This window comes from Panthera leo, chromosome B1 (genome assembly GCF_018350215.1).
Source record: "Panthera leo isolate Ple1 chromosome B1, P.leo_Ple1_pat1.1, whole genome shotgun sequence".
Classification (NCBI taxonomy): domain Eukaryota; kingdom Metazoa; phylum Chordata; class Mammalia; order Carnivora; family Felidae; genus Panthera; species Panthera leo.
This window is the reverse complement of record NC_056682.1, coordinates 183149965-183176104: the sequence shown is the minus strand read 5'-3', so window position 1 is coordinate 183176104 and position 26140 is coordinate 183149965. Positions and strand designations below refer to the sequence as shown.

The window sequence follows — 26140 nt, the reverse complement described above, 5'->3', positions numbered from 1 at the left end:
TCCCATGACCCCGTATTTGGGTTCATTTAGTTTGCTAGAGTGGCTCACAGAACTCAGGAAACCCATTTACTTACTAGATTACTAATTTATTACAAAGAATGTTAAAAGGTACAGATCAGCAGCCAGATGAGATGCCTAGGACAAAATCTCAAACAGAGGAGCTTTTGTCCTCCTGGAGTTTGGGGCTCTGGATAATGGCACATGGAAGCGTTCTGTTTCCCCAGAGTGGAAGCTGCCTGAACCCCCTTTTGGGTTTTTATGGAGACATTGGGTTTTCATTATATAGGTATGATTGATGAACTCAGTGGCCATTGGTGATTGATTCAACCAACCCCTCCCTCCTCCTTAGAAATCAGGGTGGGACTGAAAGTTCCAGATCTACATTCGAGCAGTATATGGTTCCTCTGGCAGCTAGCCCCCATCCTTTAGGTGCTTTGCAAAATTCGCCTTCAGTAACCTAAGCCCAGTTGTAGTGGGAAGGGTTTGTTATGAATAATAAGTCACTCCTTTCACCTTTATAGCTCTGAAGCTTTTTCAGAACAGGAAACAAGAGCCCAAATATAAAAGATGCTCTCTTTGCTCTTATCCATCAGGAAGTTCCATGGGTTTTGGGAACTGTGAGCCAAGTTTGGAAACTGTGGACAAAGACCAAACATGTATGAATTTTTATTTTGGTCATCTCCGTGACCAAATACATACATTTCTTATAAATTACAATATTACAGTGCCTAAATGTCCTTATCTCTAAAATGATTTGGCGATTACATGAGTTAATCTGTGTAAAGTGCTTAGAACAGAGTCTGGCAGATCTGAGTATTCAGTTGTTGGCTTTTTTTTCTTTTAACCTATAGATAAAGATGTAGGATAGTTGTAGAAATGTGCTGTGATATATTGAGTATTGTTAAGATGTTTTATGTTGCATTAAAAAATTTGAAGACATAGTTTGAGTCACATCTATGATCTAAATAACCATTAATGATCTGAGCTTTGAATGTATGTATGTATGTAACTATGGAGATTGAGATTGAGGAGTACTGTGGGATTTTTAAAAAATTGTGTCATTGGCTTAAATGATTTTTTTTTACCTTTTTGTAAGATTAAAAGATTTAAAGTATTCTGCAGTTGAAATATCAGATAAAATCTTTAAGGTCCCCATGAAGCTTGCATTTCATTTGGGAGTATAGGAAAAAAAAAAATGTTTTTAACTTGTGAGAAATGCTATCAAGGAACAAAAGAGGCCCAAGATAGAAAATAATGTGGATGGTGTGGGGACACCTACTAATTTAGGTAGGCTGGTTAGGAAGGGCTTCTGAGAAGGTGACATTTAAGGGGACATCTGAAGGGTCAGGAGCCAAATCTGTGAAGAGTCGGGTAATAGCATTCCACGAAATGGTAGTAGCATGGACAAAGACCAGGAGGCAAGAAAGAATTTGAATTATTTGAAGAAGCAAAAGTATCATTTTGACTGAGCATCTTGAGGAAGAGGGAGAGGAGTGTTTGATCTGGCTGTCCCAGTGGGAAGGGCCAGATGATACAGAGCCTCATAGACCATGTTTGGGGTTTATTCAGTGGGTGATAGGAAGCAGTTGAAGCACTTTAAGGAGAGTAGTTTATAATTCCTTTTTTGAGGGGAGGTTTGTTAGTGGTTTTTTTGCCCTGGAATTATTATGGAAAAGACATGTAACACAAAATTTACCATTTTAACCATTTTTTAAAAAGTTGTATTTATTTGTTTTGAGAGCATGTGTGTGTAAGCTGGGGAAGGGCAGAGGGAGAGAGAGAATCCCAGGTAGGCCCCTCGATGTCAGCACAGAGACATATGCGGGGCTCGATCCAGGTGAGACGATGACCTGAGCTGAAATGGATAATTGGATGCTTAATGGACAGAGCCACCCAGGTGCCCCTTAACCATTTTAAAGTGTGCAAATTCAGTAGTGTTAAGTATATCCACAGTGTTGTGAAACAGATCTCCAGAAGTTTTTAATCTTGCAAAACTGAAACTCCGTTAAATTTCAATCAGGAAAAGGAGGCAAACTGAAGAAGAAACAAAGAACTTTTATTTGGGGCCATAGAATTGGTAATTTAGGGAGCGCAGATTCACATAGCAGCTGGAGAAGTGTCCTGCTCATGTGGGGGAAAGCAAGGGGTTTTTATGAGAAAGAAGAAGGTAATTACATCACTTAGATATAGAAGAACGGACGAAAATGTTCATTGGTGCTAACCGGTTGAACTGCTTTTGATTATTCTCTAATCGACTACTTTATTGGTGCTATCAAATGAAACTATTCTTGGTATGCATTAGTTAACAGTTCTGTCTTCATGAAGTTCATACCAGCAGTTTTATGGTCCGAATGTCAGTTGTTCTGTTGTATTTTACTAGCAACTGCTGGAAACACTTGCCCCTTCTGGCTGAGTTTGAGTTCATTAATTAGAAAGGAAAGTGGAAGCTGCAGCTTTAAAGTGGAGTCTGTCTTTTCACACCATCAAACAGTAGTTCCTCACAGTCTCTGGGACCTTCATTCTGCTTTCGGTTTCTATGAATTTGACTCCTTTAGATACCTCAGTGTAAGTAGAATCATATAGTCTTTATTTTATCGTGACTAGCTTTGACTTAGCTTTAATGTCCTCAGTGTTCATCCATGTTGTAGCATATGGCAAGATTTCCTTCCTTCTTCAAGGCTAAATGATACTCCATTGCGTGTATGTGCCACATTTTTTATATCCGTTTGTCTGTCAGTGGACACTGGGGTTGCTCCTACCTTTTGGCTGTTGTGAGTAGTGTTGCTGTGAACGTGGGTGTGCAAATAGCTCTTTGAGACTGTGCTTTCAAGTCTTTTGTATATATATATTCAAAATGGGATTCAATATGGGATTGCTGGGTCATATGGTAATTCTATTTTTTGTCTTTTGAGGAACCTCATACTGTTTTCCATGGTGGTTATCCCATTTTACAGCCCCACCATCAGAGCACAAGTGTTTCAGTTGCTCCGTAATTTACATTTAAAGGATTTATTTGGCTGCTGTTTGGGGGATGAATTGTTGGGAGCAAGAGTCACCAAAAGGAGATTGCATAGGAAAGTAGTTATTAGTAGTCTAGTTGAGAATTACTAATGGCTTGGACTAGGATGGTAGGAGAAGAGGAGGGGTTAACAAGGTATTGTGGAGTTAGAATTGATTTGGCTTGCTGATGGATTGGGAAACAGCAGTGAGACAAAGGGAAGAATCAGTGACAGCTCTTAGATTGGTGACTTCTGGGTCCCTAGTGACCTCCACAATGCTAATGCAAGTAGGAAAGTCTTTCCCAGAAGCCCTCAAAATGTTTCTTCTCGTGTCTCCTATGTCAAGTCTGGGTTAGTAGACAAGGATTTCCCTTTTTAGAACAATCGTGTTTCATTCTCCTAGGACTGGGGGAGTGGCCCACTTTCCTGAGCACATTAGTACCCTATATATTTGAACAAAATGGAGGTTCTCTTAGGAAAGGAGAAGGGAGGGAATGACAGATTAACTAATTTGCTTTGTGAGTTTTGGGGAACTATCGTGATCTCTTTTGCCTCATTTGTAAACCGGGAATGTAAGTACCTCACAGGATTGTTGTGAAGATTAAAATAGTGGATTTGAAATGCTTAATGAGGAGTAAAATGCTCAGTAAATATTTTCTTTACCTGATTCCCTCTCCCCTCTTTTTTTTTTTTTTTTTTAACTTTGTATTTCTTTTAATGGTGCCACTGTTTTTCTAATCAATCAAACACAATTTCTTGGAGTTGCATTTGATCTTTCCCCCATTTTTCTATTCAAGTTCAGAGTGGGCACAAACTCCTTGATTATCTTTTGTATGTCATAAATATACTCCAGCAAAATTAGACTACCCCTTGTTCTTTGAATACACCTCATTGTCTCCCTTAGTCCCTTGCTTGCATGTTTCTCTCAAAGTAGAGTGTCATCTCCCATCTCTCAAGGTCCATTCCAGATATTTGTTCAGTCAGTAAATCTGTATTGAGAGTGTTCTATGTTCAGTGCACTGTTGTATGAGTTGTGGATACAGTGGTGGGAAAAGATTGACATGGTTCCTGCTCTCCGTATTTCTTTTGTCATAAAGTCTTTCCAAAGTTATCTTCAGTGAGGCATGACTTCTTCCACCTTGGAATTTTCTTAACAGATTGTTTATACCCTTTGTATTGCAATTCTAACTGGCAATATCTGTCTACTTATGTTGTATTACAGTGGTTCTTTCTTTTTTACCCATTTGAGGTTCTCTGTAACAATATCTTCTTTCTCATGGAGGTTGTCCCATAGCCTTCTAAATACTTTTCAACTTGAAGGTTTGTTTTTGGTTGTAATCTGTTGTAGTTGATGATGCCTTACATCTGTACAGTGATTAATGGTTTACAGATAGAACTTTGTGTCTAGTGTGTTCAGCACTTTACGATAATATGGGTAGTCTGGAGCATGGTATGATCTAATCACCGACATCTGTCCTTATCTAAGATGTTTTTTGTTGCTATTTGAAAAATTTTATGTGTTTAATATTCTTGGAAAAAAAGTGTAGCATATCTGTATTTGTGACTGCTAATAACTTTTAGTGGAAAAATGTTATAGGATCAACTTTCAGTTTTTCACTTACATAAACTAAGTAGTTATGATTAATATATTACTCAGTTGGCTTGAGTCATGAAGTCCTCTTTAGTTTATAATTTTACATCTTTTTGAAAGAGTTTAGGGAAATTAAAATGATGTGACTATTAAAAAGTCTGGAATTTTATTCAGTTTGTAATCTCATAGACATTTAAAAACGCTTAAAAAGTGCTGGTTAACGTGAAATTAAGAGTAGTAGAGTCCGTTTTAGGCATGGTCAGTGAGATTACATTGTGCTACTTAGTTTGGGAGTATATTTATTCAACAAATCTTTGAATGCCTACTGCTAGATACTTTTTAGGTGCTGGAGAAATAGAAAACTAAACAAGTCTCTGCTCTTATGATTTCACTCTTAGTGTTCTAGTCATTTGTCATGCAATAATAGTTTTGGTGTATACAGTATGTGATATTTGAACAAATTGGCAATGTCCTCATTTTGTGATTGCTGCTGATCCCAGTGTTCACTGGTTTCCACACTCTTGTAATTGAAACTGAGAGCCACGTTGTTTTTTACCTATTATTCTTTTTACTTATTTATAATATGTTATATAAGTCATGATAAATCTCTTTAAGTCTTCTACAAAGCATATATAAATATTTGTCTTTTAAAATCAACCTCAGTGCAGTATAATAGACCTAGAACTGGAACCCAGCTCTATTAACTCCTAGTGCTATGTTGTTTTTGCCATAGGCTATATACTATTTCTTTATGGGATCTATTTTTTTTTTTTTTTTTAATTTTTTTTTTCAACGTTTATTTATTTTTGGGACAGAGAGAGACAGAGCATGAACGGGGGAGGGACAGAGAGAGAGGGAGACACAGAATCGGAAACAGGCTCCAGGCTCTGAGCCATCAGCCCAGAGCCTGACGCGGGGCTCGAACTCCCGGACCGTGAGATCGTGACCTGGCTGAAGTCGGACGCTTAACCGACTGCGCCACCCAGGCGCCCCTTTATGGGATCTATTTTAAAATGTTATAGAAATGTGTAAATATGTTGGTCCTCTGAATTTAGTCAGACACATATGAAATTTTATAAGTTGTCTAAACTTATTTATAAAATTGTCATTTAGCTTTTATAGTGTACTAAAAATTAGTTTTACATTTTGAAGTCTTAAAAAATTTTTTTCAGGTAGCTGGCTGGTAGTCATGATATATTCGTCATAAATCTTGGTATGGAACTGTCAATAATTGGGACTTTTTCTTTTCTATTATAGATTAGTAAAAGAGTGAAAAAAATTATATTCTAGGGCCTGTGATTTATAATGAAAAGACTGTGCTTAGGAATTAAAAGATAATAAGATAAATCTTTTTTTTTTTTTTTTTTTTGTCTTTGGTCAGTTTTTAAAGATTTCTAGATATACAGCAGCTGTTTTTAGTTAAATACAAATTCCAAAGCAAGACATGGTATGTTTATAGATAATTTTTAATCATGATGAAGATGTACCTGAAAAGTCTTACCCTAGAAGAATTTGAAGTTGAAGAACTAACTTACAGGAAAAATAGGCTTCAAAGTGAGAGATCAATAACCCTATGAAAGTCTTTATTAACATTTATATTTGCTAAGAGGAAATGCCGTAGGAAAGAAATATTTGCATATTCTGAATTAGTACTTCAGAAAAGTTAATTTTTATTTATCTTTTCAATATAATGAAGTGTTCAGAATTTCCTTTTGTAGTTTGCAAGATGCTTGAAAACCCATCTTATTTCCTTTTATTTTTTTTAGAGAGAGAGAGAGCGCGTGCGTGAGTGGGGGAGAGGGACAGAGGAAGAGAGAGGGAATCTTAAGCAGGCTCCACGCTCAGTGTGGTGCCTGATGTGGGGCTCCATCCCACGACCCTGGGATCAATGACCTGAGCTGAAATCAAGAGTCAGATGCTCAACCGACTGAGCCACCCAGGTGTCCCTGAAAACCCAATTTAGGTTGTAGTAGACAGTATGCATTACTAAGGAGCATATTCATATGCTACTCAGTATTTAGTCCATCAGAAAGTTAGATATCCTTTTTCTGTTAGTTGGAATTGTTAATTTATATCTGAGGGTCCATGGTGGTTCCAGACGTGCTGATTGACTTAGATGAATAAAACGGGAAAAACTTTGGGTACGTTTATTTCACAGTTCTTTTTATATTCCTACTACTATGGCTCAAGCATCTTTAGTAATTCATAGAGTATTGGTAAAAATTGAGTTCTTCCTTTAGGAAACTTGTTATCAGGAGACATGAGGATTTTGAACATTCTGACTTGCCTCCGTTCCCACGACTTAAGTGGGTCTTTGGATCTTAGCACTTTCCCAGCTTTGAGACAGCAGAAGGATACTCTAAAGGTCAGGTAAACTTTACTTAGGTTTCCTTTAATTTAGGATTGCATTTTAAAAGTCTCAACCCTGTCTCTTCTCTGCTTTATTCTGATCAGTTTCTAGATGCCTCTTGTTTCCAGTCATCTGTGACACAAATTCTCACAATAGTGGACATGGTAAACCATAATTAAATTTGTAAAAGAATTTTCACAATGTAGAATGATCATCCCCGGGGATTTACTAAATTCATGCAAAGTAATTGTTTTTACAATACATAACTAAATGCCTTTATTTAATGTATTTGCTGAAAATTAATAGGTTTGGTTTTTTCTCTTTTTTTTTTTGTCAAAGTAATATAGTCTAAACATCTATATTTGTTTGGTTGCTGTTGGAAGGAAACTCTAATATGTGTTTATTTGGTTATAATTCATGTCTTTTTCATCTCTTACCACCCTTTTCTTCTCTTTCACCTGTTCCTCTAGTTAACTTTTTATGTGGAGATGGAAATAGTATGTTATTGTATTTTTATAGATAGTAGAGAGTATTTAACACTATCTGCTAAATACTTGCAGTATTTTATTATTTCAAGCTATATCTTTTGTCTCAACCCTTTGTTTTAACTTGCTCAATTTAAGATAATGATAGCTTCACAATTTTAAGAGTTTTCTGAGCTCCTTGGATCTGTGGTTTATTGTTTTTCATTAATTTTGGAATATCTCAACTATTCTCTTTTCAGATAATTTTTTTTTTGTCCTACTTTTCTTTCTTCTCCCTTTGGCACTCCAATTAAGGGTATGTTAGATCATTTGATACTGTCCCACAATTGTTGGGTGCATCCTTTTCTTTTCTTTTTTTTTTTTTTTTTTTTTTCAAACCCATTTTTACCCTTTTTATTTCAGTTTGGATAATTTCTGCTGACCTGTTTTAAGTGCACTGATAATTATGTGAAAGGAATTTTACACATTTGAAATTGTGTTTTTTTATTATCGTTTGACTGTCTTTCATAGTTTTCATATCTGTTGAGATTCTCCAGCTGTTTATACATATTGTCCAGATACTTTAACATATTAATTCTTTCCTCTAGATCTTTTAACATTAATCACAATTATTTTAGTCATCCTGTTTGATAATTCTAGCATCTGGGTTATCTCTGTGTTTTGGTTCTGTTTGCTTTATCTCTTGACAATGAAGTTTTTTCTTTTTTTCTTCCTTTTAAAAACGTGGTTCATAATTTTTTTAATGGCTCATAATTTTTGATTGACTGATAGCACAGTTGAGACTGAGATAAATATTGCCGATGTCCAGAAATGGGTGTGCTTCTTCTGTCAGACTATTAATGTGGTAGTTGAGATAGTTTTGCTAGTAGTTGAGCTGGGTATGGCTCTGTTGTTACTGGTCATTTTCGAGTGTACCACAGACCAGAAATTTCCTGTTACTTTGTGTTTTGTGTGGCCTGAGTAGTGTTCTTACTGCATTGGCTGCTGTCAGCAGCATGCCTGTACTGATGGGGGGCAGTGGAGGGGCTCCCTCTGTGTCCTAGATTTGTGGTGGGAGTGAAGGAGTGTTTGGTTTTCCTGATCTAGTTTAAGTCTTAGGCCTTGGGATTGGGCTTCCTCAGCCTTCTTCCTCTTCTCACAGTGGCAGCCAAACTCTGCCTTGTATCTGGGGGAGGGCTTAGGCTAGAGAGTTTCTTGTTCTTTGCCCAGGGGTAACGTACTTTGTTTTGGTGTGGGATCCAGGGATTCCTGGGCCAGGAGGGTTTCTTGTCCGTCTCCTGAAGCGGTGGGCTTTTACTTCTACCTCTTCCCAGGAGCAGTGGATATTTGCCTGGGCCCTGGGGATGTGAGAGTTTCCTAACCCTGTCTGTCTTTGCTTCTGTTGGTCTGTGCTTGTCCCTCAAACTGACTAATCATGGTTTTTGGTATGTGCCTCTTTGCCAGTGCTTTTCTTCCAGGCTATGGATTCTGTTCTCTTATCCTGTTACTTGTATTCCCTGTCTAGCTCTTGACTTCTGTTGACAATTATTTGCTCCTAGACTTCCATGGTCTAAGTTCCTGGTCTCGAGCTCCCTTTGCATTGTGTTCAGGTTGAGCTGTCAGCCTTACTTCCTAAGGTACTTACTGAAAAGTCAATAAACTTTTTGATTATTTTTGTGATTCAGGAATTGCCAGTTATTCTCGTTAATCTACATAACTGTGTGTAATACTAAACTCTTTAGACCTTAGGTTGTTGTGTAGTTTTTACCAAAAAGTCTCTAATGAGGATTATAGGATTCCATAGTTCTTCTTAGGGGTTCTTAATTTTTTAATCCTTGTTGCTCACCTGTGGTGAAGAGTGCATGGTGTTGTAGAGACTGAGTCAGATAACCTGGGTTTAAATTCCTGCTTCATCGTTTCTTTCATCTGGCCACTTCTCCATAAGACATTTGTTGACTCCTTTTTCTATTTTGGTGTTGGAGTCATTACTATGACTTCTGGCAGCTTTAATCTATGGAGCACAGTCATTGTGTTAAGTGTTTTTCATAGGTTCGCATGTAATCCTCTCTGCAACTTTAGAGAGCAGTAGGAATTATTTATAGTAATTATTGGAGGGATTATTGAGTAATTATTTTAGGAAACTGGAGGCCTGAATACTTAAGTGTCATATCCATTACCCCATATATAGTAAGAGATGCAGACCTTTAACAAACATTAGTTAACGTTCCATCTGATGTATGCTTCATAACATACTTAACTATTCCTTATTATTGGAAACACACTTGAAGTTTTAGTTTCATAAATAATGATTCATTCAGACTCCTAGGAGCTATACTTGATCGTTCTGGGTCCTTATCTCCCACATCCTGACCATCTGTTAGTAAATGCTATAACCACCCACACATATTTTGAGTTTTCTCCACTTTTCTCTATTTCCATTGCCATCACTCTAGTCCAGGCCACCATTACCTCTCATTGGGATGCCTGCAGTGGCTTCCTAACTTCTTGTTACTGCTCTTGACCTTCTACAGTCTGTTCTCCAAGAAGCCTGTAAAATTACACATAAGATCATATCCTTCTCCCTTCAGTAGCTTCCCTTTTTATTACAATAAAATAGACATTTCTCCTGGCCTGCAAATCCCTGCATGGTCTGGCTCCTGCCTACCTCTCCAGATTTATCTCCTTTTACCATTTTCTCCTACTCTGACTTCTTTTCTGCTGCTAGAATATGCCAAACTCTTTCCTTGTTTCTGAATTGTGGCACTTGAGGTTTCCTGTGTTTTGGCTGTTCCTCTATTCCTCAGCAGCTTCTTGCCTGGCTGCCTTTAGTTTTTGGTTTTGTATCTTTATCAGAAAGACTTACTTTGGTGATTGCCTATGGGAGCAGTTTCCTTCCTGCCTCTGCTCAACAAACGCATAAAACACATTTATATATTTATGTGCTTTTATATACTTACACATACTTATAACTAGAAATTATATTTTGATCTATTTAGTAACTTGCTACCTGTACTTACACGTAGAAGACTAAGCTCCTACAGGATTAGACCCGTGTCTGTCTTGTTCATATGTTACCTAGATAGTGTCTAGCGTGTCATAGGTAATCCATAAAACTTTTTGGATAGTGAATGTCTTGATTCACACCCTTTGTGCATAAACCTTTTTCTACGTTATGATGTTTTTTTCCTCCTTGAGAATAAAAAGCCAAAGAATTCAGGCAATGGAAATGTTTCATGTATTTTTTAAACATAATCTGCTAATTTAAACATTTCAGAAATGATCCCCTTCCTCCCCCTGGTTTTAGATCTTATGATACTTCAAGTGAGTGTTGTGTCATCTCCATTTTCATTCCTCTTTCATGTAGTTTTTCTTATTATTATAAACTTGGAAAATACAGACACATTTAGCAAAGAGAATAAAACAAATTTTATTCCTCGGGAACACTTTGGTATTCTTTTTTATATATGGCAAATATTATTTTATATAGTTGCAGTCTTCTTTGATGCAATTTTGCATCTTGTTTTTTTAAATTACATATTCTGAGTTTTTTCTTAACTAGTAAATGAAATAGAAGATGTAAATTATTTACTTGTCCTTACTGTTGGATAGATTCCCATTGTTGAATAGATGTTTTCAGTTCTGTTAAAAATATTTTTATAAACATTTATGCACATAAACCTTTTCTTCCTTCTGGATTTTAAGGCTATAATCCCATGAGCATACTATTAGAGTAAAAGGTATGAAAATTTTAAGATTAAAAATATATTGCTGACGGTAAAAATAATTGTATTCTGAAAAGATTATGTTTTTGAGTGCCCATTGGTATTTTAATTGAAAAAGAATCTTTGCTATTTGGGTGAAATATCATGTTTCATTTCTTTAATTATTGGAGTTTGAATGTTTTCGCCTTTGTGTATTGTTAAACACACTGTCCCTCTGATCAAAGGTTGGAATGGTCCTGACAACAGATCTCTTTTCTCAAACTAATAAGAGGATGAAGACTGATTCTTTTCTGACATTCCATTATGGTGACTCTTGTAAAAATGTGATACCATTAAATGAGCTCTCCGATAGGCAAATGGTGCTTTGATTTTCTCAGTGTTGTAAAGTTTCCACTGTTGGTGGTGGTTTTTTTTTTTTTTTTCTTCTTCCCCTCATTATGGTTTAATTCAGAAACCTAGTTTCTTGAATTTATAATTTAACAACTCAGGTTTCTGAGGAGTAAGTTACCATGAATATTAAAAATGTTGGTTGCCTTTATTTTCTGTTGCAAGTTTTTCTGGAATATTGACCTTTTTCTCTAAATGGCAAGGCCTGTGATAGATGCTTGATTGCATAGTTGGTCTGAAGTTTGTGTCATTTGTCTCACGGTTGGAACTATAGTGTGTAAATCCAGGCACTACCCATGTGCCCCTTCCACATGGAGACTGGTGACGGAGGCAACTGCAGAGTGAAAAAGAGGGAGGTTGGGAAGGGGAAGAGAGCATGGATGGAGGAAAAACTTAGCATGCGAACGTAGACCTGCCTTTTGAGTGTGTACCGTTACTAACTCAGAGTCTCTGTGCCTCAGTTTCTTCCTTTGGGGAAAAAGGAGATAATAATCTCTGTCTTTCAAGGTGCTAGTAAAGATTAAATTATATACACGCATAGCACATACATATATACCTGTGCTATAGGACATATTATTTTGTGTTCAGTAAATTAGGAAATTGTGTTTCTTTCCCCTAGGGAAATAAAGGATTGTTGTGATGTCTGGGAATACCATACTGTGAAGCACAGGTACGAGTTGTAATAATAGATGCTGGGACATTGTCTGAGGTGCTGAGCATATATATAGCAAGTGACAGTGTGGTGGGCAAAGCAGTTTAACAGATTCATTCTTTGTGACCAAGCCGTAGTAAAAGGGTTTAATTAACACAAAGTGTGAAAAGACTCTTTGAAAATTAATTTGAAATGAAAACTTCATGCTACATTTACGGATTTCTTTGAAGGAGGCTTATTGCCGTATCAGATAGTGCTCCTTTTGTAATGGAAGGAAAAAGCAAGTAAGATCTTGGAGCGTGGCAGCACAGAGTGGTGCAGGCACAACTGCAAGATTGTGTCTTTTGACGGGACATTGGTCACTTAATTTCCTGTGAGATGTCCATCAAATGGATTGTTAGCTGTCTATCGTCTTTGAAAAGTTATTGCTAACAACAGGATTATCGGATTGTCACCTGGATTAACACCGGGCAAATAGGTGAATCTCAGCAAACAAGAAAGTTATCTCAAGTAGGACTAAAATAATGGAATTACGCGCCTGAGTTCTTTATGTTCCTCTGGAAGAGGAAGTACTTGCTCTTGAATTCAGTCACATGCGCTTGGGCTTTCGAGTTCTTCTCATCTTTGTAACGAATTTGTTCCTAGTGAACATTCCTGAGCCCCTTCTGTGTGCCAAACTCTGTGCCAGCTCAGGGAATGGGGAGTTGAGGAATTCATATTCTAATGCGGAACAGCAGGTATAATTACAAAACATTGTGATAAGTATATATAAACAGTTGTGAGAGAATAAGGGGAGGAGATAAATGAAATCAAATGGGCTCAGAAGTAACATGGACTTAGGCCATTTCAGTCAGGCAGAACAGTGTACCTACTTAATGGGGTTGTCACATACAGTAAATGAGAACAGCATAGGAAAATGTTGAGTGCAACGTCTGCCACATAGTAGCTCTTACAAAGAGTTAGCTGTTGGTATTTTAAATTTCTGTAGTTTCTTTCTATGATGATGCAGTGCTGTAAATGGTTATTTATCTACTCCTTAAAGAAACTTGGCATAAAGAATTGAAAAAAGAACAAGAATGGGACTGGAGTATGACTTATTACTACTTTGAGCAACTGCTTTGGGAAATTAAAATTTGAAGAAAGCTAATAGTTCATGATCCTATTTTGTAGAAAAGTACTGTACAAGTTATTTTAAGAAGGGGTTCTTTGTTGCATTTCGGTGCCCATCTGTCAGTCGGCTGTGGTAGAAACACTGTTTATTTAGCATCATTGGGAGATTAAATATCCCACGTGAATGAAGAGCCAACATTTATTGAGTTCTTACTGTGTGTCAGGTGCTGTGATAAATGCTTTACACGAAATGACTCATTTGGTCCTCACAACAAGCTTCTGAGGTAGATCTTCGTTTTACAGGTGAGGTAACAGAGGTCCAGAGAACTTAAGTACAATTTTGCCAAACTGGCAAGTGCTAGACACAAGGTTCCACGAGCAGACTCAGATCCTTTTTTTTCTTTTTAAAGTTTTTAATGTTTGTTATTTTTGAGAGAGAGAGAGAGAGAGAGAGACCATGAGTGAGGGAGGGGTAAAGAGAGAGGGAGACACAGAATCCGAAGCAGGCTCCAGGCTCCCTGCTGTCAGCACGGGGCTTGAACCCATGAACCATGAGATCATGACCTGAGCCAAAGTCGGATGCTTAACAGACTGAGCCACCCAGGCGCCCCATACCAGAAGACTGAGATCGTTAACCAGTGTTCTTTTGACTCTTGAATAATTGCAGCTTAAGTCCTTTGAACTATAAACTTGTTTTATTTCAAACTTACTGGATGCAAGTTGTTTTTAAAATTTGTTAACTTCCTATGGCACCTGGGTGGCTCAGTGGGTTAAGCGTCCGACTTTGGCTCAGGTCATGATCTTATTATGAGTTCAAGTCCCACTTTGGGCTCTGTGCTGACAGCTAAGAGCCTGGAGCTGCTTTGGATTCTGTGTCTCCCTCTCTCTCTGTCCCTCCCCTGCTCGCTCTCTCTCTCTCTCTCTCTCTCTCTCTCTCAAAAATAAACAAACATTAAAAAAAAAAATTTGTTAACTTCCCTACTGAGTGCAGTTTAACCAGCACAGTGTTACTGTTAGTGCACATAGGTATTCTTCAGGGTTATTGATTTGTATAGAGCTGTTCATATTTGTATAGAGCTTATCTTTCATGGCCTTGAGTTGCTGTAATGTTTATCTCATTATAAGCTTTTTACTTAAGTATAACAGTACAGAAAATGGCACAAAATCAGAATTCAGCTCATCTGTTTTTCACCAAGTGGATCCTTCCATATCACTAGCACCCACATCGAGAAACATAATATTGCCTTCACCCCTGGTGAAGTTCCTCATGCCCCTCATCACTGTCTTGTCTCTGCCCGAGGTTAAACACTGTTCTGATTAAACACCAGAGAACAGCTTTCATGTTTTTGAATGTAATGTAAATGTGGATTCATCAGCGTAGATGATTGTATCACAGTTTATTCATTGGACATCTGCAATTAAAAAAAAAAATGGTGTCTTCAAAGGCTGGAAGATCGTATCAAAGCTTGAGTTGTTCTAATTCTTGGTAGTGTGAAGGATCCTCCTTTGAGTATAGCATGTAGAGTTTTAGTATGTGGTATTTGTGATGTGCTCTTCTCAGGATTTAGTTAATTTTTTCAGGCTTATCTATGTTTTGCTTAGGTCAAGTCAGAAGGAGCTTTCAGATAAATTGTTTACTGAGCTTATCAGACTAAAGAGTCTGGGAGCAGAGAAACTTAAAATGTAAGGTCCAGTGTTGTTTGCATTATGAGAGTGAAGCTAAATATAGCCCCTCAGGTTATAGTTAGATGCATGCAATTTATGTATACATATACAATGTTGATTTATCCTAAGTACTGAGAAATCCCATGATGGCTTATTAAAAATTGTATATTAAACTTTGTTTCAAATCTGATTTGTAAATACTAGATTTTTAGAAGCTGATTACCACAGGCCAGTTCCTCTTATTTGACAAATAAAGGAAGTTGGGGCTCTGGAAGCTCATAATTTGTATTTAAGTGGAAAAGAAGAAAAATGTGATAGGTAGAACATTCACTTTCCTTTTATATTTATTGCAAAACTAAATCAGGGTGAAGAATGGAAGAACTAGGAAGGTGTATCAGTTTTCCTGCTTAAAGATTTTACTGTATAATAGCATATTCATGTAATTGAGAAGATTGTTTGAAATGTTAACTTAAGGCTAATGTATTAGTAGTTCAACATGTATTTACTGAGCACTCCTAGACACTGTTCTAGGCACTGGGGCAGTGAAGAAAGCAATGCAAAACGACGAGCTTACGTGAAATTAAGTAAGATGGTAAACAAGTAGACAAGTAAATATGATATGTCAGGAGGTCATTAGTGCTGTGGAAGAAAATTATATAGGTGAGGGCAGTTAGAGAATGTCAGGGCAGAGTGTGGATGCATATATGCTATTTTGTATACAGTGCTTCAGAGAAAGCACAAGTGACATTTGAGAAGAGGGAAAGGAGTGGACAGAACGATGTGGTTCCCCTTAGGTGGAGAGATCCTGGCCCTGGGTATCATGTACAGCATCCTGATGGGGGCGGGGGAACGTGCTTGGATTTTGGAGAAATGTAAGGAGACTACTGGGCTGGTATGGAGTAAGCAATAGAGAGGGGAGTAGGAGATGAAGTCAGAGAGGTAGCCAAGGCCAGAATGTCCAGGGTCTTACAGACTGATGGAAGGACACTGGCATTTCTTGGAGTGAGATGCAGAACTCCTGCAGGGTTTTGAGAAGGTTGTGGCATGGTCTGACTTGTGTTTTAAAAGGTGATGTTAGTTATTTCGTTGGGATTAGAGTGTGGAAGGCCTGGTCTCGGGGAGGGGACACTCGTTAGGAGGTTTTTGTCCGTGGGAGAGAATAGCAGAGCTCTCGTGTTCTCCGTGGAGATGGAGGGAGGTGGCACAGGTGATTCTATATGCAGATACCAAAGACAGTGAAGGGCTTTGTGTTCTGTTGTCCTGAAAGTCAGGTTTACTGTAATATAAACCCTCACTGGGATGCAGAAACATAAGAGCTAATCCTGAATTATGTAATTTAAGGAGTTAAAACATTGGAACAGATTTATTGTAGTTTTCAAGTGCTGGGTATTACGGGATAGCATAAACATCAAGCCAAATAGTTAAACCTTATTTGCTTCTCTCCATGTCCCCAATCCCTTTAAAGCATAAAGTTTAATTTAGGTTTTTTCCCTTACTTTTGGTTGATATTTCATTTTTCTTAACTTTTGTTTGTTTCTGATTTTACACCTGATGTGGTTTTTTGTCCATACTTTTAATTAATTTTCCTTTAGTATTTTGTTAGGTATTTTTTTTACCTTTTTTCCTGATTTTGTATAATCTGTTACATAGTTCTCTTAAGCTTATATCATTGTCACTTCAAGGTATTTTGCTTTATTACATAATTAGAGCTTATTTCATTTTGCAGTCAGAGAGAATGAATTATTATCCGTGTCCAGCAGATAAGTAATACTTAGTAAATGTTTATTTTATTTTTTTTTGCTTTAGTCATTGTGTGTTAGTTTCTTGTTACGCTATTCACTTATCTGTTGCAAACTATATTCATTATGTATACGTTAAACAATTCATACATATACATATCTCAGTTATTACAGTCTGGTAAGAATTTCAGCTTTGCAATGAGACCAATATGAGTTATAATCTTGGTTCTGCTGATTAGTAGATTGGCAGGGTATTCTAGGCTTCTGTTAGTTTTGTATAAAGTGGAAAACACAATGCCCGTCTTTCTGGTGAAGTGCCTAGTGCAGAGTCTGGCTGTAGTGGTACTAATCCCTCAAATAGTTATTGTTTCCTTTCCCCTACAAGTGATTAGGTTAAACATTTAAGAATTAACAGAGACAAAATATATGAAGTATTTCATTGAATTTTCTTTTAGTTGGTACTCCCTTTGCTTTCTTTTTTCTTTCGCTTTCTTTGTTCTGGTCCCTTTGGAAAGAACTACAGAAATATAAATGCAGCCTTATCTGGACTTGTGCTAAGTGTAATACACCAAATGATGAAGCCCCTTAGGAACTACTTGTGAGATGAGCAGAAGCTGTTAACTGGTTTTAATAATGAGACTAGGAAAGTCAGTAAAAGTTGTTTCTATTTGGGTTGAAGTTTTGTTTTTGTTTTATCTTGCTAATGTAAAATCTGAGCATGCTGTAATATACAACAATAGACTTTCAATTAGAAGAGATGGACAAAAATAATGCTCAAATTTTCTGTTACAGGAACCCCTATGGTGCATTCTGGCCCCCACTCTCCCTTCCTGCCCATTCATTAGCTCCTCATATGCTTTCAGTGACTGGGAGCTCACTGGTTCCTGAACAGCCTTTTCCGTTAGGAGATAGCTCTGGTTTGTGAAAAGGTCTATGTCACAGTGAGCTGAAGTTATTCAGTACCTTCTACGTGTTCTACATCTATTTTTTGAAGCAAAGAATGGCTGTCTTTTTAAAAAATATTTTGAAGGACCCTGTATCAGTCAGGGTTCTCTAGAGAAATAGAATAGAAGAAGGAAAAAAATCTATAAATAAATTATGTTTTAATTAATAATTTACAATTTAAATATTAAAAATAACATGTATAGAATTGAAAGCTATTAATTTCAAGGAAATGGCTTAGGTGATTATAGGAACTGGTAAGTCTAAAATCTATAGAACAGGAGTTGCTGCTTCAGTCTTGACGCAGATTTTTTTCTTTCTCGGGGAAACCTAGTTTTGCTTTTAAGGCCTTCCGCATGATTGGATGAGGCCCATTCACATTATGGGAAATAATCTCCTTTCACCTGATTGTGAGGTTAACCACCTCTGCAAAATACTTTCACAGCAATATCTAGGGTAGTGTTTGAATGATTGATTATTATATACTAGCCAAGTTGACACATAAGGCTAACCATCACAGTCCATCCTGTTTTTAACCTGGCACTTAGACATGTCCCCTAAAAACCATATTTAATCTCCAAATAAATACAGAATCCCCTCACATGATAAAAGCTATTCTGTGTACAATGGAACACATGCTACGCCTTTCCTCAGGAGAGAATACAAAGTCGTTGTTCAGTCTTCTTGATCTCCTGTAACTTAATACTGTCATGTAAAGTTAACTGTTATCAATATATCTTACATGATAAGGGAATAGGAGAGGGAAGAAAACAAAGGTATTTGCTTAATAAATCTATAAATCGATTCATAACAAAATAAGGAAAAAATACTCATAACAATTAAAGTTTTCATTTCTCTGACTGCTCACGTGGTTGTAGCTGGTATCTGTGACTAACTTCTTCCACTACCTGTTCCATATTCTCTTTACCCTCAGCAAGCATCTTAGCTGGTTGGTTCTTTGCATAGTGGGGTGACCCAAAACTTCATTTTGGAAGGGCTGGGTTGTTAGTCCTACCTTGCCCGATTTGGGTTGTTGTAGTTTTCTATTGAATTTATTTTATTTTATTTTGTTTCAATTTTTTATTTAAATTCTAGTTAACACATATGGTGAAATTGGTTTCAGGTGTGGAATTTAGTGATTCATCACTAAACTCAACATAACACCCAACGCTCATCACAGTAAGTGCCCTCCTTACTATTGACTTTAATCACAAGGCTGGTAGTACTAAGAGTCACCTTAAGAGGTCTCCTGTATTTCAGACTTTTCTTTCTTACTGCCATTGTGTAATGGCAATCTAATCTTCTCTTGGTAATCAGGTTCAATCACATGAGTCAGTAAAGTAGCCGCCTTTGTTGCCCATTGGTGTGGAGAGAGGAAGAGCCCAGAGTGGCTGAGTAACAGATTTAACTTGCAGTTAGATGGAATCGTTGTGTATTATTCCTCCCTTTGGAAGCAAGATCTCTAGGCCGGCATGGCATAAGGTCATGGGGACAGGAAGCTAATGTTTCGCTCTTGGGTTACTAGGGGTAATAGTGAATGGTGTCACTCTCATTTCCATTCTTTGATTTCAGGGTCTGTGAATCCCAGGCTATGGGAGAAACAACACTGTTTATTGGATGCTGATTTAGAGTATATACAGCCTCCTGGAGAACACTGCCCTAGCCCTGCGAGGTATTGCCACCTTAACTAGCATGGTAACTGAGTCTTCAAAAGGCCATTCCACTGTTCTATCAGTCAGCTGCTCCGGGAAGATGGGGAACATAGTAAGACGAGTCATGAGTATGGGTCCATTGTTGCACTTCATGTGCTGTGAAGTGAGTTCCTTGATTAGAGGTAATGCTGTGTAGAGTATCATGATGGATGGTGGATGAGCATTCTGTAAGTCAACAGATGGTAGGTTTCGCAGAAATATTGGATACAGTGAAGGATTCTAGATACTAATCTGTATCCAGAATGTTTTTCTGTTAAGAACAGAACTTTTCTCCTTCTGTAATGGAAGCATTCCAGTGTAATCAACTTGCCACCGTATAGCTGGCTGGCTGATCACCCTGAGTAGTGGTGCCATGTTGGGGACTCAGCGATGATCTCTGCTGCTGGCATATGGGCCTCAGCAGTGGCTGTAGTCAGGTCAGCCATCATGGGTAGAAGTCCATGTTGCTGTCCATGCATAGCCTTCCTCCTTCCCATGATCACTTTGTGTAGGAGCCCATTGGGCAATGATAGGAGTGGCTGGGGAAAGGGACTGGCTGGTATATACAAAATGTGTCATCCTGTCCACATGATTATTAAAATTTTCCTCTGCTGAGTTGACCCTTTGGTGAACATTGACATGGGACACAGATATTTTCATATTTTTTGTGTCCATTCAGATATTTTCATATATTTTATCCATTTTTTGTGTATCTACAGACCTCTTGAGACTATCTTGTCACCATTTACTCAGTTATGTCCTTCAAGTTCCTGACCAGTGGCTACAACTTTTTTTTTTACATTTATTTATTTATTTATTATTTTTTTTATTTTTTCAATATATGAAATTTATTGTCAGATTGGTTTCCATACAACACCCAGTGCTCATCCCAAAAGGTGCCCTCCTCAATACCCATCACCCACCCTCCCCTCCCTCCCACCCCCCATCAACCCTCAGTTTGTTCTCAGTTTTTAAGAGTCTCTTATGCTTTGGCTCTCTCCCCCTCTAACCTCTTACATTTATTTATTTTTTGAGAGAGCACAAGTTGGGGAGGGGCAGAGAAAGAAGGAGACACAGAATCCGAAACAGGCTCCAGGCTCTGAGCTGTCAGCACAGAGCCCGACGCGGGGCTCGAACCCACGGACCGCGAGATCATGACCTGAGCTGAAGTCGGACGCTCAACCAACTGAGCCACCCAGGCGCCCCAACCAGTGGCTACATCTTAATGCGATGGCACCTCTGGCCATTTCTCCTTCCATGCAAAATGAACAGCCAGGTTTATTGCTTGAAGTTCTGTCCTCTGGGAGGATTTCCTTTATCACTATCCTTGAGGGATGTCCTGGGGAGGGATGTCGTACTGCAGCCGTCCCTTTTGGGTGGTGCCTTATATTGTACAGAATCCTCTGTAAACGCAGCCCCACTTTTCTCTTCTTCATTCCCCTGGTGGTGGGGAACTTCTCACGTGGTGATGGGTGTGGGCTGACTGCAAAGATAATGTAGCAGAAACAGGGGCTGTGGGCACTTGGACACTTCTTCCTATGACTGACTTGTGCCTCCAGGGCCTGTGCCATCTCCATCTCGTACGTACAATTTTCATTTGATGATGGAGTACTGGCGTGAATATCCAACTTTATGACTTAGTGGGTCACACGGTTGAGATCTTGACAGGCAGCTCATTTCACGTGGTAACTAGTTGCCCATCGTTAAGCATTAGTAGCCCAGTAGCAAGCCAAAATCTGTTCCTCAGAAAGAGTATTAACCCCTGAGGATGGCTGACTTTGTCGAAAACTCTAAGGGTCTGTACTGTGATTAACCTATATGGGCTTGCCAAAGGCTCCAGACAGCATCTCCCTCTGTTCTGACACTTCAAGTACCATTGGATCTGCTGGGTCATGTGCCCAAGTGGCAGAGCAGCTGGCAGGGCGGCCTGACGTGGTGGAGAGCCTTTTTTTCTTCTGGGCCGTACTCAGAACTATAGCTTTTTGGATCATTTGATGTGATGGATAAGTTTTATTTGGCTAGGGTATGGTGCCCAGTTGTTTGGTCAAACGCTAGTGTAGATGTTGGTGTGAGGGTAATTTGTGGATATAACTCTGTAAAGGAGATTATTGTGCATAATGTGGGTGGGCCTCAGTCCAATCAGTTGAAGGCCTTACTAGCAAAAACTGAGATTTCCCAGAAAAGAAGGAGTTCTGCCTCAAGATTATATCATATAAATCTTGCCTGAGTTTCTAGTGTGCTGTTCTGTGCTACAGATTTTGGAATCAAGACTTTGATATTAACGTCTATCTGAGTTGCCTGCCTGGTGGCCTGTACTACAAATTTCAGATGTGACGTGCCAGCCTGTGCAGCTTGTGTGAGCCAGCTCCTTATAATTACTCTTTTACTATGTACTTTTCTCCCTCCCCCTTCCTCCCCCATGTATGTGTTATCTCTCTCTCTCTGTGTATATATAATACATATACGTGTGTGTGTGTGTGTGTGTGTGTGTGTGTGTGTGTACACACACACATATATAGTCCCATTGATTCTGTATTTTTAAAAAAATCCTGATTGATACACTTGGTAGATGGGCTGGAATAGCACACCCAAATGGGGAGGGGAATATGTTGCCTGTAAAATCTAAAGAGGCCCACGGGGTGCTCCCTCTTTTTTGCGTGTGGGAGGGGCCAGATGCAACACCTTATCCGTTACCTTAGAAGGGGTATCTTGACATGCCCCACACTCTGGACTCCTAGAAATTTCAATTCAGTGGAAGACCCCTGAATATTTTTCCAGTTTATTTACCACCCTCTGACATGCAAATCTTTTAGCAGTAAGTCTGGAGTAGTTGCTGCTTCTTGCTCGTTAGATCCAATTAGCAATGGGCCAGTGTGATATCTTGTATAAGGGGGAGGCTGTCAACGTCCCTGAAAATTAAATTTTGACTGAGATCATAGAGCTCTGGAGAGTTGATGTACCTCTGAAGTGGGACAACTGCTGGACTTGCCAGCTGAAAACGGACTGCTTCTGATAGATTTTGTTAATATTGAGAAAAAAGCGCTTGTAAGATCTATATCTGCATATATCTGTGTCAATTTATTCAAGTGGTGAAACCGCATCTGGTAGAGCGGCCTCAATTGGAGCCATCACCGTTACGTTTGTGATAATCCACTGTTGTTCTCTAAGATCTATCTATCTGTTTTCAGCACAGGCCGCATAGTGAGTTGAATGTTGATGTGGTGGGAATCTCCACCTCTGCTTTCCTTAGGTCCTTGATGGTGGCACTAATCTGCGTTCCCTCCCCGAAAGCAGTATTGCAGTCGGCTTACTCTTTTTCCAGGTAGAGGCAGTTCTGGTGGCTGCCATGTGTCCTTTCTTGTCTTACTAGTCCTCACTCCACAGGTCTGGAAAACAGTGTGGGGATCTTGCCAGTTGCTGAGTATGTCTGTTTCAGTTATGGATTCTGGAATTGGGAAAATAACCAAAGGATGGATGCAGGGGACCCGCTGGACCCATTGTGATGTGCATCTGAGCTACAACTCCATTGATTACCTGACTTTCATAATCCCCTGCTCTGACCCATGGACTGCAGTGACATTTTGTCTCTTGAAATTAGTGTCAGTTCAGGACCAGGGTCCAAAGTCCCTGAAAAAGTCTAATTATTTCCTTTTCTCAATGCAGTCATCCTGGTAAAAGTCTGTACATCCATTTGGGGGAAGGCTGGGAGGAAAGATGAACTGTATGAAGTTTTGCTGTTTCACAGGGTCCTTCCTCAAGAGGACCTATCTTCCCCTTTATTTCAAGGGGTTTTGAGTCTGTAAACCGGCTCAAGTGTAGGAATTTTTGAGGGGTCATGATTTTGTTTTGGTAATTCAGGTTCCTAGAATTCTTTTGCCTATATAGATCAAGTAAGAAGTTAGTAGATGGCCCATCTGTTTTCTCTTCTAGAGGCCCCATGATCAACTAGTGAATGTCTTAGGACTCTGAGGTAGACTAATCTGTTTATCGTTTTCACTCTGCTGTCCATTGTGGTAACCATGTCTGTCTTGTATTTGGCAATTAAATATTGCCACCTAGCCCCTGACTCCCCAGGATCCAGTTGTCCCCATTGCATGTAAGGACCCTAGTTCAAGGGTAGCAGTTCCCACTGTAACCTCTGACCTGCAGAGAGGAGCAGTCATGCTGAGGCTCACTACATACATTTATTTGTCATAGTTAAGGTGCAAGGTATGTTCTCTGGATCCTCCTGGGGTGGGTGAACATGTTTTCCATGAGAAAACCATTTCAACATTCCAATCTCTCCAAGCCTTTGGATGTCTTCTTCTACATTATGCCAAGGCAGTTTTGGCATTTTGACTTCATTGGATGTAGGCCACCTTTTGGTCCATGTTTCAGCCCACCAACCAGTCAAATCACTAGAGCTACTACAACCCCGTGAGCTATAAGATTGAATCTAGAATCTCTGTTTAGTGTTCTCATATTAATAAATTTGGCCACATTCAACTTAAAAAAATTTTTAGTGTTTATTTTTGAGAGAGAGACAGCGGGGGAGGGACAGAGAGAGAGAGGGGAAGACACGGAGTCCGAAGCAGGCTCCAGGCTCCACACTGTCAGCACAGAGCCCAATATGGGCTCAAACCCACAAACCCTGAGATCATGACCTGAGTCAAAGTTGGATGCTTAAGCGACTGTGCCACCCAGGCACCCCAGCCACATTCAGTTTTATTTTTTCCATGTTATCCCACATCCTTGATACCAAATCCTATTCATATCCCCGAGGTTTCCTTTCTATATAAAGTGGGAAAATTGTGAATTCTAGTGTATCTCCTGGGGGTAACATTGTATACCTCATCTTTTGGGACCAGCTGGCTCTTGAATCTAGTTATAGGTCTAGAAGAAAGGGTGAATGGAGGTCCTGATGAGAATCTGCTGTCTGGTAAGGTGAGGCCATTACAGATTCTTCATGCAAAACAGAGTTCATCTCAGTTAAGTGTAGAAGGTCTGATTCTACTAGCAAAGAAGATCCTGCAGAATTTAGAGGTTCAGTGTCCCCCGCTTCCTTGAGATCTGGCTACATGTTTCCATTCCAATTTTCAGGATCCTGTTTCTTCCTAATGAGTACCCTTACTTTAACAGACAATATTGTATGAAGTTAGAAATTCAATTTTTGTTGTAATTCAGCCACTCACAGGAAGACACTCTGGGTTTGATTTTCAGACATCTCAGCTTTCAGGTTTTGGTAGATAAAGATCTCTGTCAGGGCAGACAGAAAGAAATGTCATTTATGTGGCATTTGAACTGGGCATATGAAGCCTTGAGCTTATCTTTTTATTTCCTACTTTATCCAAAGTTAGGAGTCACCACTAATGCCATTATAATCCTTAGTTTGATAAATGTTCTAAGGTGTCATTTGCATGTTCACCCAGAACCTTGCTTTTTATAAGTATTTGTTCAAGAGTTATCCAAGGGTTATAGTTCATACATCTCTTGCTGCGTCATGCCGTGCGCTGCTGGTGTTTTCTTTACCTTGTTATTGGAAATAGAGTCATTAGTGCCTTTAAATCTAATCAGAGTAGAGAATCCGCTGCAGAAACCCCAGAGCCAATTCAGAAAATTCATCCTTAAAATTCTGATCCTCTAAAACTATTCTTGGTTTCCAAATCAGTGTTAAGGTTCTTAAGAGAAACAGAACAATTACGTGTGTGTACACACACACACACACACACACACACACACACACACAGATATCTTTTAAGAAATTACCTCATGAGATTATGGGGACCAGCAAGTCAAATATTATTTGTAGGGCAGGTGGAAAAGTCACCTTGATCCACCATCAGGTCAAGAAATAGAATCCCACCAACACTTGTAGAAACTCCCTCTCCTGTATTCCCTCTTAATCATGACCTTTCCTCCTGCCAGAGGTAACATTAAATCTTCTGTGGTAATGATTTCCTTTCTTTTTGCTTTTATTTGTGTATGTATATTTAAACGCTATTATTTATTTTTGTCTTGATCTATATGTTAATAGAATCATTGTATTTTTTGTCTCTTGCTTTCACTTGACAAAAGTGGGAGTTTTGTTCATTTCGTTGTATGTAATTACAGTTCATTCTAGTGGAATTCTACAATATTCAATTAAAAATTTTTCTTTAACGTTCTATTTATTTTTAAGACAGAGACAGAGCATGAGTGGGGATGGGGCAGAGAGAGAGGGGGACACAGAATCTGAAGCAGGCTCCAGGCTCTAGGCTCTGAGCTGTCAGCACAGAGCCCTACGCAGGGCTCAAACTCACAAACTGTGAGATCATGACCTGAGCCGAAGTCAGACGCTTAACCAACTGAGCCACCTGGGCGCGCCCCTGTAGTGTTCTAGTTTTAAATACTCCACAGTCTAATCAGTTTTTCTAATGGACGTTTTGTTTGTTTCTAGTTTTGGCCTTTTATGAACAATGCTTCTGTGAATGTCCCAGCATTGCACATCTGTGTGAGTTTCTCAAGGGTATGTAACCAAGAAGGTTGCTGGGTCAGATGGTATCGACTGTGCTTAGTAATGCCTAATTATTTGCCAAAGGAGATGTATTAGTTTATTTTCCCAGCATCACCAACATTGCTATTATACACTTAAAAACAAATTCTGTGGTAGATAGGTAATGGTATCTTCTTGTGAGGTTAATTTGCTCATTACAATTGAAATTGAGCCTCATTTTATATTATTGGCCATTTGGATTTCTTCTTCTGGAGATTGTCTTTTTAAGTCTTTTGTCCACTTTTGTATTGGGTTGGTCCTTTTTGTCTTAGAGTGTTATGGAGTTCTGTATATTTCTGTTCTTTGGTTACAGAATA

The 26140-nt window shown here is 38.7% G+C and overlaps 1 protein-coding gene across 4 annotated transcripts in view; it reads left to right on the top strand.

The window, feature by feature from the left end:
- STIM2 (stromal interaction molecule 2) overlaps positions 1–26140 on the top strand; it is a 151780-nt gene that overhangs the window by 12298 nt on the left and 113342 nt on the right. The window contains exon 1 of one of the 4 annotated variants that reach the window (XM_042936731.1): positions 25618–25796. The exons of the other annotated variants lie outside the window; for them this stretch is intronic. The gene's annotated coding sequence lies outside the window, so the exon portion shown is untranslated. Of the gene's footprint in view, positions 1–25617; positions 25797–26140 lie in introns of those variants that run through there. 4 annotated transcript variants of the gene reach the window in all.